The following is a 9,980-nucleotide window of genomic DNA, read 5'->3' as shown; positions in this document are numbered from 1 at the left end:
TTCCTCCTTTTAATTTCATGTCAATTCAGTTATCAGGCCAGCCAGAAGAACCTAGAAAGGTGGAGGCAAGTGTCTCCCTCCCCACAACTGGCTTAGTGGGCAGGATCTTTACTGTCTGGAAACTGCTTTCTCTCAGTGTAATAGAGAATAAACCTTTGTTCTGTGGGAGGTTTGCAGGGGCACCATGGCCTGGTCCACGCGGACGGCTGCAAGAACAAAGAATTCCTGCAGCCAGAAGTTTGCAACAACCAACCACACCCCCTCCACTGTGTTTTTTGTATAAAAGGAGCCTGTGTTCTGACTGGAGCAGGATGGTTCTCCAAGACGTTAGTCTGCCATCCTCTCGGTCTGCAGGCTTTCCGAATAAAGTCGCTATTCCTTGCCCCAGCACCTCGTCTCCCGATTTATTGGCCTGTTGTGCTGGTGAGCAGGACGAGTTTGGACTCGGCAACATGAGGACTGCTTCAGATAAAGAGAGATTCTGGGAACTCTGATAAAAAGCCACAGAAGGTAAAGCGTTCTCATCCGATCAGCCTCCCGAATCTCTGTTTGCAAAGTGCAGTGGAAGTGAAAATGGTGAGAGTCCTTTTCTTGTTTGTCTAAGTTTAAATTAGTAGAAACTACTTCTGGAAAGTGTTCCCTGGGCATAACAGCCACGGCGAAACTGGTACTGAGCACCCGGGGCTTTTCTTGATCCTTCTGTTCCCCCGCAGATGCTCCGTCTCCCTTTGTCTCTGCTGCGTTGTTTGCATAAGGAGAAAACAAAAAACAAAACAAGAAAACAGGGCAGAGTGCCAGCAGAGCCCCGTAAGGCTGCTGTTCACGCCAACCTCAGACGGGCGAGTCCACGGAGCTCATCAGACCCTCATCTGTTTAGACAACTGTTGCTTGTGAGTTCCCACGTAAAAACTAGGGGAGATTTTTCCCTTTTATTTTGCCTCTTGTTCTGAGAGCTTGGCTTTGTGAACAGTGAGTTGTGGGGGTTTTTTTGTTGTGTTTTTTGGGGTTTTTTGGGTCTCTGCCATTTGGAAGGTGCACTTACTGGGGCGCCTCTGGTGGCCAGTTGAATGAACAGACCGGGGTCACAGGACACAAAGCCACAGCATCGCTCTCCTTGTCTGGCTGTGCCAGCTGTCAGGGGAGTTTGCCACAGAGGGTCCCAGTCCCTCGGGGCTTCGTCCTCTCAACCTCTGTTTCTCTGTTAGTGCTGGAAATCCGAGTCCATTAGTGGCTGCTTCATGTCATCGATGATCAGGTTTGTAACTGGAGACATCTCATGGTTTCCGTGTGGGACCAGAGGCAGCATTTTTACCACACCATCCTTCCTTACCGCCTGTGCAAGTAAAGTCTTCGCTCTCTTAGGTCGTCTTTGAAGATGAACTTTGCTGATCTTCTGAGGGCTGCACTCTTGTGAGATGCCGCTTCCATCCACAGTTAAACTGTAGAAAGGCTGATTGGTTTGGCTAACTATTAAGATCTAGCTTTCCAGCAGCCAGGCAATGAATCCTTCAAGCAGAAAATCTAAATTGATTTTTTTTTATACTCGTCTTATCGGTGCCTGTGGACAGATAAAAATTAAAAAGTGGATACAAAGAAATATAACAGCTAACCTTAGGGGTGCCCTAACAAGATGAAAACAGAAATTAAACTCAGAACAAAATTAAAGTTCACATCAAACATAAATTCCCCTCCTTAAAATATGGCCCCATCTGAGACAGGAAGCGGGCAGGGCACAGCCACTCAAGGAACATCACGACAGTCAACACCAGGATGGCAGAAGAGTCAACACCCAGGAGGCCTTGAGGCTCAGGATGGTGGGAGATCTGACGTCTAGTAGATCTTGAGCTTCATTACACACCCACTGTAATATATTAACATGGTGAATAACACGCCCACAGGCACCATGGCGGTCCCGAGGCTGGCCACAAAAGGTCCCAGAGTGGGAAATGGCCAACTTCCTGGGAATCCCAGCCCCTTCCCCTTAGATTGGTCCTTCCACTTATTAGCATATGAAGCCGCCAAGCCCTCAAAAACTGGCCACCCGGTGAACTGGCCACCCGGTGCCTCAAGGCCACAGCCCACTCCCTCTCCCCCATTGGAGACGACCTGCACTCTGTCTATGGAGCGTGTACCTACTTCTAATCTGAGCACCCAACCCCCACACCTCATGGCCTTTCTCTTGCCTTTCGATGTATCTCTAAATAATCTACCTTTACTCAACTGTGGCTCGCTCTTGAATTCTTTCCTGTGCAAAGCCAAGGACCCACACTTGTCGGGGTGCATCCCAGGGGCTCAGTCGAAGCCTGGGACACGGCTCTTCTCATGCCCCACATCCGTTTTTCCTGCATCACATCTTCTCAGCAAATTCCCCTAACTCCCAAAACTCCTTCACCTTCCCCGGAAAAGCTTTAAATACCCAGCTGTTTATTTTGACTCCCTTTCCCTACAAGGTTTAAAGAGAGCCCTCCAGCCCAATCTCTAGGCTCAGGGTCTACAGGCCACTAACCTTACTGCTCTAACCTTTGCCGGTGGAGGCAACCGTGCTCCAGGTTCTTGCCCCGTCCCGGAAAGAATTCAGAGACAAGACGTAGAGGTTAAGAAAAGTAAAGTGAGGATTTATTAAAGGATGGTTAGCACACTCAAGGGGAGAGCGGGCAGGCCCAGGGGAGAGGCTGCCCCGTTTCTTTGGCAAGTTAGTTACAAGGGGTGTAAAAGTGAATGGGCGGAATATTCACTGGGGAGGGAAGGGTTTGGGGTTGTATTTCCTGATTTTCACTCCAGCTCCACCTTCCTGAAGAGAGGAGGGATTTTTGTCCTTATTTAGTCTAGATCGGAAATGTCATGGTGTCAGTGCATAATGAGTACTTTTGACCTGCAAGGCTAATTTTAATGAACAAAAAGTTGCATTCAGACACTGGCGATTCCTGCCTTTTCCCACCTTTCTTTGTTGGTCTCCAGGCCTCTCATCACCCCAAAAGGTGTGATCATTTATCAGCCCAGAGGTTCCTGCTTTTCTCTTTCTGCCCAGGGACCCCTGGGGCTCATGTGATGTGTGGTTTCCTGCGTTTGGCCTGTGCCCCTCCCTTCTGCCCAATTCCTGCCATTTGGTCCGTGTCCCCCTTTCTCTGCTCATGTCTAGCTCTCTCCCTGCTCTGACATAACCAGGAAATAAATTTAACAACAGCACGTAAGACGGGCAGTAAGGCTGTTTTGCTAGACCCTATAATCAAACTTTACCAGCTTCAGGCTTTTGTACTCAGTGTCCTTTGCAGACACATCCTAAACTCCCACCCAAACAATTAATGTCCTCTCGATCGCACAACATAAAAATATCTTGATTTCCATCTTAGTTGGAAATTTTCTCCCTGATATAAAAAGGCAAATTCAAAATAGTGAGATTGAGCGACCGAAGCAACATCTAAACATGACCATGAAAAACCTACCTAATTGTCTGAAGACAGCTGACAGAAATGCAAGGAAACAAATAAAAAGTAAAATCAACAATAATTTACTGCTTGAGTCTTGAGAAAAACAAAAGCATAACTGAAATATCTCAGAATCCACTCATTTTTCTATTTACCCTCGGACATTTTCAGATTTTATTTAAAAAAAATCAGGCCATTGGAAGTACAACTGATTTGTATTTAGCAAAAAGACGAAAAAAGTTGAAATGGTAATTACCCTAGACTTCTGATAATAGTCAAATATACCCCAAGCTCCAGGAGAAAACTTGTGTTCTTTTTCTGTCTTTTGAAGTTGTAAGTTTTACGATGTCTTTCATATGTAAACATCCTGGAGATGTAATTAAAACTCTGCTCAGGCTGAAGAAACAAACAAGCCAAAAAAAAGGAGGGGGGTGGGGAGCTACCTTTTAAAATACATACATACTGCCGGAAAGGCTCTCTTGCCCCAAATCTAGTTCACAGCTTTCTTGAGATTATTTTTCAAAGACAAATACAAATCTTAAAAGTCTCCTCCATAGAGAATACAAAGCTTTAGACAGCTAAACATGTCATCTTAACTTATTCTGACTCTTAGTTATAAACCAGTAAATTTTATATTGTTGTATCTAATTCATGATTGAAAATTTAAAGATGAAACCTCTAAGATCTCTGTTGATGCTTGTCTGTGTATGTCTGCAGATGTGTGTTACAGATACGGTGTTTTTCCATCTTCAGATGCAATTATCAAATTTAATTTGCAAACGAGCTCTATTTAATTGGCTTCAAATTAAGCATTTATAAATAAAGTATTCCTAAATCCCATAAATACAATAGACACTAACCTGAACGTTTCTCAAGTTTCTGTGATCTAGGATAATTTTCGGTAAATAAAAGCTAGTGTAAGTTTGCTGGTTGAACTAACAGGTGTGTCTTCAGAGTTATTAACGTTAAATATAGTACTTTTATTCTACTTCGGTTTACTAAGACTCAAATAAGCTTACCTTACTTATCTCTGTTACAAAACTTGTCAACAAGAAAACTAAGATGATAGTTAATTGCTTTAACATCATTAAATCTTCAATCTTCAGGAGTAATCTGAGTATGACTGTTTAGAAAATGAATTAAACAGATGTAAATGAGATAAGAGTTTTTAGGTAAACTTTTTAACAATAGTTATGAGAAGGAAAAGCCGGGCTGGGCTAACAAGCTGACTTGTAAATCCAGGCTCAGCAAGTGTCAGTAATGTGATCTGATCCTGATAGATAAATTCCAGGGTACCGATTCCTTGGCTTTGCTGTTCCAGCCTTATTGGCTAATAGCCCCAGGCTTGTAATTAACCCTATAAAACCCCATGCACACGTCTTGGAGGTGCTCAGAGCTTCGGAGCAGAAGCCCCTCTGAGCCCGCCGGTGTAATACACCTGAGTACTCCAACCCCCCGAGTGGTGCTTGTTTCTTGCTGGCCTGTCATTTCCGTAACGGTTATTTTATGATATAGTCACTTCAACAGTTTCCCAGAGCTCTTCAGTCTTTAACTTCCACCCTTAGAATTTTGCTAATTTAAATGATGGGAATTTATTAACTATGTAGATAATCTCCAGATAAGATGATGCGACATTAACTGCTTAACAGTTGCTATCTACATTTGACTTCTTATTATAGACACTAAAGGTATTTGGGTCTATTAATAAACATGGCATATGCTGCACTGAAAACGTGTGCTATGATGAAACATATGTTTCTAGAAGTTATGAAATGCATTCATAAGTTTCCCTGTCTAAAGTCTGCCAGGATAATAGTCCACAATTGCTTACTTTGTAGTTTTCACTAGAGATTAGGGTTCTTAAGGGTTAAAAATTCTAATTAATACAGATGATTAAAGCTACTAGAAATAATAAGGAAAACAAATCTATATGCAAAGGCAAGTAGGATGAGTTTCGGTTAGAAAAGGTGCGAGACATGAAGATGCATTTTGGTTGAGGGAAAATAAAATAATTTTGTCCTAAAATAATGCTGAATGGGAAAGACAACAAAGGACAAACTAAAATGGACATAGAAAGTTGTAGAAGGTTTATTGCAAAGGAATCTTAGGAAAGAAATCTTGTGTATGATCCAAGAATTTGTTACAAAGTTTTCAAAAATAAGCTTTAATATCAATAGTGTACTTATGTAAAATTGAACCAATGTTCCTTCATTTGCTAAAAAAACTAAAGTTTTATTGGGCTGTGAGTCTGCTCTTGGGAAAGGCTTTTCTGTATCTTTACCATAATCTGCCTAGAAAAACAAAGACTCTAGGTTTTGTCTTCATCAGGTTTTTGATTATTAAGAAAACTGAGCCTTTTCAATATTAAAACGGTTAAAGCTTTTTATAACTATTTAACTTCCCGTATTTGCCTGTGAAATCTTTCATTGTCATTATGGTCAAAAGAATAACTAAGTATTGTTTCACAGTAAGCTATGATCCTATTTGAACAAGCATTCTAAAATCTCTTTGATATTTTTGACAGTTTCCCCCCAAAATAAAATGCTAAATGAAGTCTTTGTGACCTAAAACTAACTCTGAGAATTTCTAGAGGGCCCTTAGAACATGTCAAAGGATTTATTCACTCTCCTTATAAAAAGAGAGAAAATAAACTAATGAGGGGCATTTGATATGTTCAGTCATATAAGAAGCATTATCAGATAAGTGGTAAGAAACCTTCTTAGGTTATATTGTACGGGTGAACGTTATTAAAATGTGTTCTAGACATTGTACGCGATTCCTAAAAATCTGGTATGTCCTAGTATAACGTTGTCACCTGTAATTCTAATTGCTGTTTTTAAATGTATGTCAGAAATAACCAAACTTACTTGTCAATTACATCATAATGAACTCTCCTTTGGTCCTTAATCGTGGGCATTTTTGAGGTTTTTTACAGACAATTATTGTTTCACCCTGGTGCTTTTGCAAATATGTTTCATCTTCAGAGAAATTCATAGAAAGGACTCTCTAAAGTCTTCCAAAATACCATCTCTGATATTTTCCAGACCATACCACTGAACTAAGTTAGAGGCTGCAGAACACTAAAAGAGATGCGCATGGCTTGGTAAAATTGCTAACTAAAGATCACCAAGAATTAGTTACCTGGGACTGAAATGAATATGATGAGTATCACTTGTATGACTTTTTTGTTTAAAGCATTGCTAATTTTTTTGTTCATGTTTGGTTTCCCAGATAGAAGGAACGCATTCCTCCTAAACAAACTGTGACTTTCAGCAATTTGCTAATAAAAATTATCCTTCTGCAAGCAGAGTTGAAGCACGTTACCTGTTTCTCCCTACCCGATCCCTCCAGAATTTGAAAACTCAGTGAGCATTCTTTATGGCAATATAGTTGTTTGCACAAGTCCGCGAAGACTCTGTTCTCCTTTCAATAGGACATGATTGAAACACTGGCTGCATTACCAAGGCTTTGCTGGAATGTCATGTTTGAGAAAAGCGCGCACAAACTCAGATATGGCCAAGCAGGCGTAGGGAACTAAGGCTGACTTCATGGAGCCAATAAACTGCCTTGTCTGGCACTTTGCTCACAAGGTTCCCAACAGCCTGAACAGGTAGCGCAGGTCACTTCCCGGGCAGGTGCCGGGACCTCAGAATATTTGGGGAAAACTCAAAATCAAAGGAACTAACCCAAATCTTTAGGTACTGCAGGGTCAGCCTGATGGCAAGCAAGTCCTTGGCTCGGCCTCGCAGCCTTGAGAAGCATTTGAAAGTTCAGTCTGAGATTCCTTATGGAAAAGTCCAGCTGAGTAGACTGAACGATTGTATATGGTGAATCGCTGTGCTTGCTGCACTTCTGTCAATAACCAGGCCAAATTTAATGAAGCTAAACTTACTGTTCAAATAAACTGGTCTTAATCTGTCTATCTCTGGTGAAAAAATAAGGTGACTTGTAAAGAGAAAAATTACGTTTCAGTAAGACCCTTGTGGATATGGGGCCCCCAGGGCTGTTTATTGCCTTTGGAATGTGGTTTGTTTTCTAACGGGTGAGGTGGACTGGATCTCGAGTTCTTCTAGCTTCCTCATGTCGTGCCACAACTCTCCAAATTAGCATTTTCAATTTTCCCCCCACCTTTTTGCCTGCGGATCATTAAGAACAAAAGCTGCCATTTCCCCCCTAAGCCCTGCATGCTGGATGCAGACCAGTTGAAACAGACTTCAGAGTGATCGCCACAACAGCCCACACAGTCTCCATGCCTGTCGTCACGTGGCCCCTCCGAAAGGCCACCGGACACAGTTTCCGTAAACCAGGACGTCTGTCGGATTGCCACGACCTGCCCCCACTCTCCCTGCAGATGCTCTGCGTCTGACACCGAGATCTTCTCGACTGCCTGCCTTCAACACTCAAAAACTGCCTTATAATTCGCCCCAATCACTAAGCGTTGTTTTCCTTTGTTTCCACAGAAACGCCCCTGATAAACGCCGGGCTGCCTGTACCGTAGGCCTAACTTCGGAGCCCACCCGCAGCACCGCCTCCTGCGATGAGACAGGGCTGCACAGCTGAGCCGACCTATTTTCAAGACTAACAGATTCATTCAGTGAAATCATGAAACACTCTACCAGTTTGTCTTTTAATACATGAAACTTCCGGGGAAGTTTCAGGAGAGGGGATTGATGGAGTTCCGGACAGGCCAGGACAGATGTGCCAGAGCGCAAGACTGATTACTTTGACTTAAAGTTCTTTGACAAACGGCCGGTGCAGGAAAGATGCTCAGACCACCCTCTGTCCTCCGAAAGCAGGAAAGAAGTCTCCCATATGAAAGCGCCCCTTCCCTGCACCGGGATGGGGAGCGATGCCTATCACCAGAGACAGGGAATTCGGGGCCCAGAAGGCTGTGTAGCCACACTCTGCTCGGTCTTCCCTAATTAGCACCCAAGCCTAGGTTTCTTTGTCACGTTGATGCAGGAAAACAGATGTGGGGCGCGAGGAGGGCCGTGTCCCAGGCTTCAGTGGAGCCCCTGGGACGTGCCCTGCCAAGCGTGGGTCCCTGGCTTCACGCAGGAAAGAATTCAAGAGCCAGCCACAGTTGAGTGAAGGTAGATTTATTCAGAGAGATACACTGGAAAGCAAGAGCAAGACCACGAGACGTGGGGGTTGGGTGCTCAGATCAAAAGCAGGTACACACTCTACAGACAGAGTGTGGGCCTCTCTGAAGAGGGAGAGAGAGGGGCGGCCCCGAGGCTCCGTGTTGCTGGTTTTTATGGGCGTGGTGGCTTCATATGCTAATAAGTGGAAGGACCAGCCTAAGGGGAAGGGGCTGGGATTCCCAGGAAGTTGGCCATTTCCCACTCTGTGACCTTTTGTGGCCAGCCTCGGACCGCCCTGGCGCCTGTGGGCGTGTTGCTCCCCATGTTAATATATCACGATGGGCGTGTAACGAAGCTCAAGATCTACTAGAAGTTAAGTCTCTCGTCCTGAGCCTCAAGGTCTACTAGGGGTTGAATCTTCCACCATTTTGATGTTAATTGTGTGGCTTTCCTTGAGTACCTCTGCCGCCCATCCTGTCTCAAGGTCAGTTCTTCAAAGATGTGGTCTCTTTGTCTAGAAGGTCTAAAAGCTGTGTGCTTTGGTCACTTGTCTGGGCCTCATAGTCTTAGGGAACCCCCAGATGGATGTAATTCAATTTGATTTTTCCCCTGTTAATTTTATTTCAGTCTAATTGTTAGGCAGCCAGAAGAACCTAGAAGGGTCGAGGACAATGATCCATCCCCAACAGGATCAATGCGTTTCAGAACTTCTCCAGGAGGTTCCAACATGCAGAAACCCTGGAGCATAAGGAGATTACAGTCCGCTACTCAGACTGTGGCCAGCGGGCCAGGAGCGTCCGTGTCACCAGGGAGCCTGTTAGAAATGCAGGTTCTCAGGTCCTGCCCCCCACCCCCACGGACTCAGACTGCTGACATAGGGCTCCAGGGCTCTGTGTGCACATTAAAGCTGGCTGAGTGCGGGGTGGGATGCCCTTTAATGGGTCCTAATGGGGCCTGCCCGTTGTAACTAGCTCCGTAGATGGAGAAACCCTTTGATAATGTAGCAGTAATGACCTTGCAGGGTGCGGGGTGGGGGGGCGTGTGTGCGGAGTAAGCTGAGAGCAAGACTAGAGAAAGCTGTTGAAGAGGCTTAAAGAAACCAAAAATTTCTGGTTGACTGTTGTATCTGCACAGATTAATTTTCACACAAGTCTCCCAAACAGTCTTACATAGTCCGAGGGGTTTTGTTTGTGACAAGACAGCGCCCAGTGTTCTGTGCTAACCATCCGTGTAATTCTCAGGGCCCCTCGGGCTGCACGTGGTAATCATCCCCATTTGGCAGAAACACAGGGAGGTTAAGAGCCCGCAGCCGCAGCCGTCACCCAGCTAGTCGGTGGCTGAGTGATGGTCTGGTTTTGTTGACCGTTGATTCGTCTTTCGAAATCAAAAGTCAGCTTTATTTTATGGTCAGTGTTGAGAAGGAGTAAGGACCGAGGGTGCCAAGCAGAACTGGGGCCCAGGACCAGCGCTG

Source organism: Vicugna pacos, chromosome 31 (genome assembly GCF_048564905.1).
Source record: "Vicugna pacos chromosome 31, VicPac4, whole genome shotgun sequence".
Taxonomy (NCBI): Eukaryota; Metazoa; Chordata; class Mammalia; order Artiodactyla; family Camelidae; genus Vicugna; species Vicugna pacos.
The sequence above is the reverse complement of the archived record's forward strand: the minus strand, read 5'-3'. Positions refer to the sequence as shown.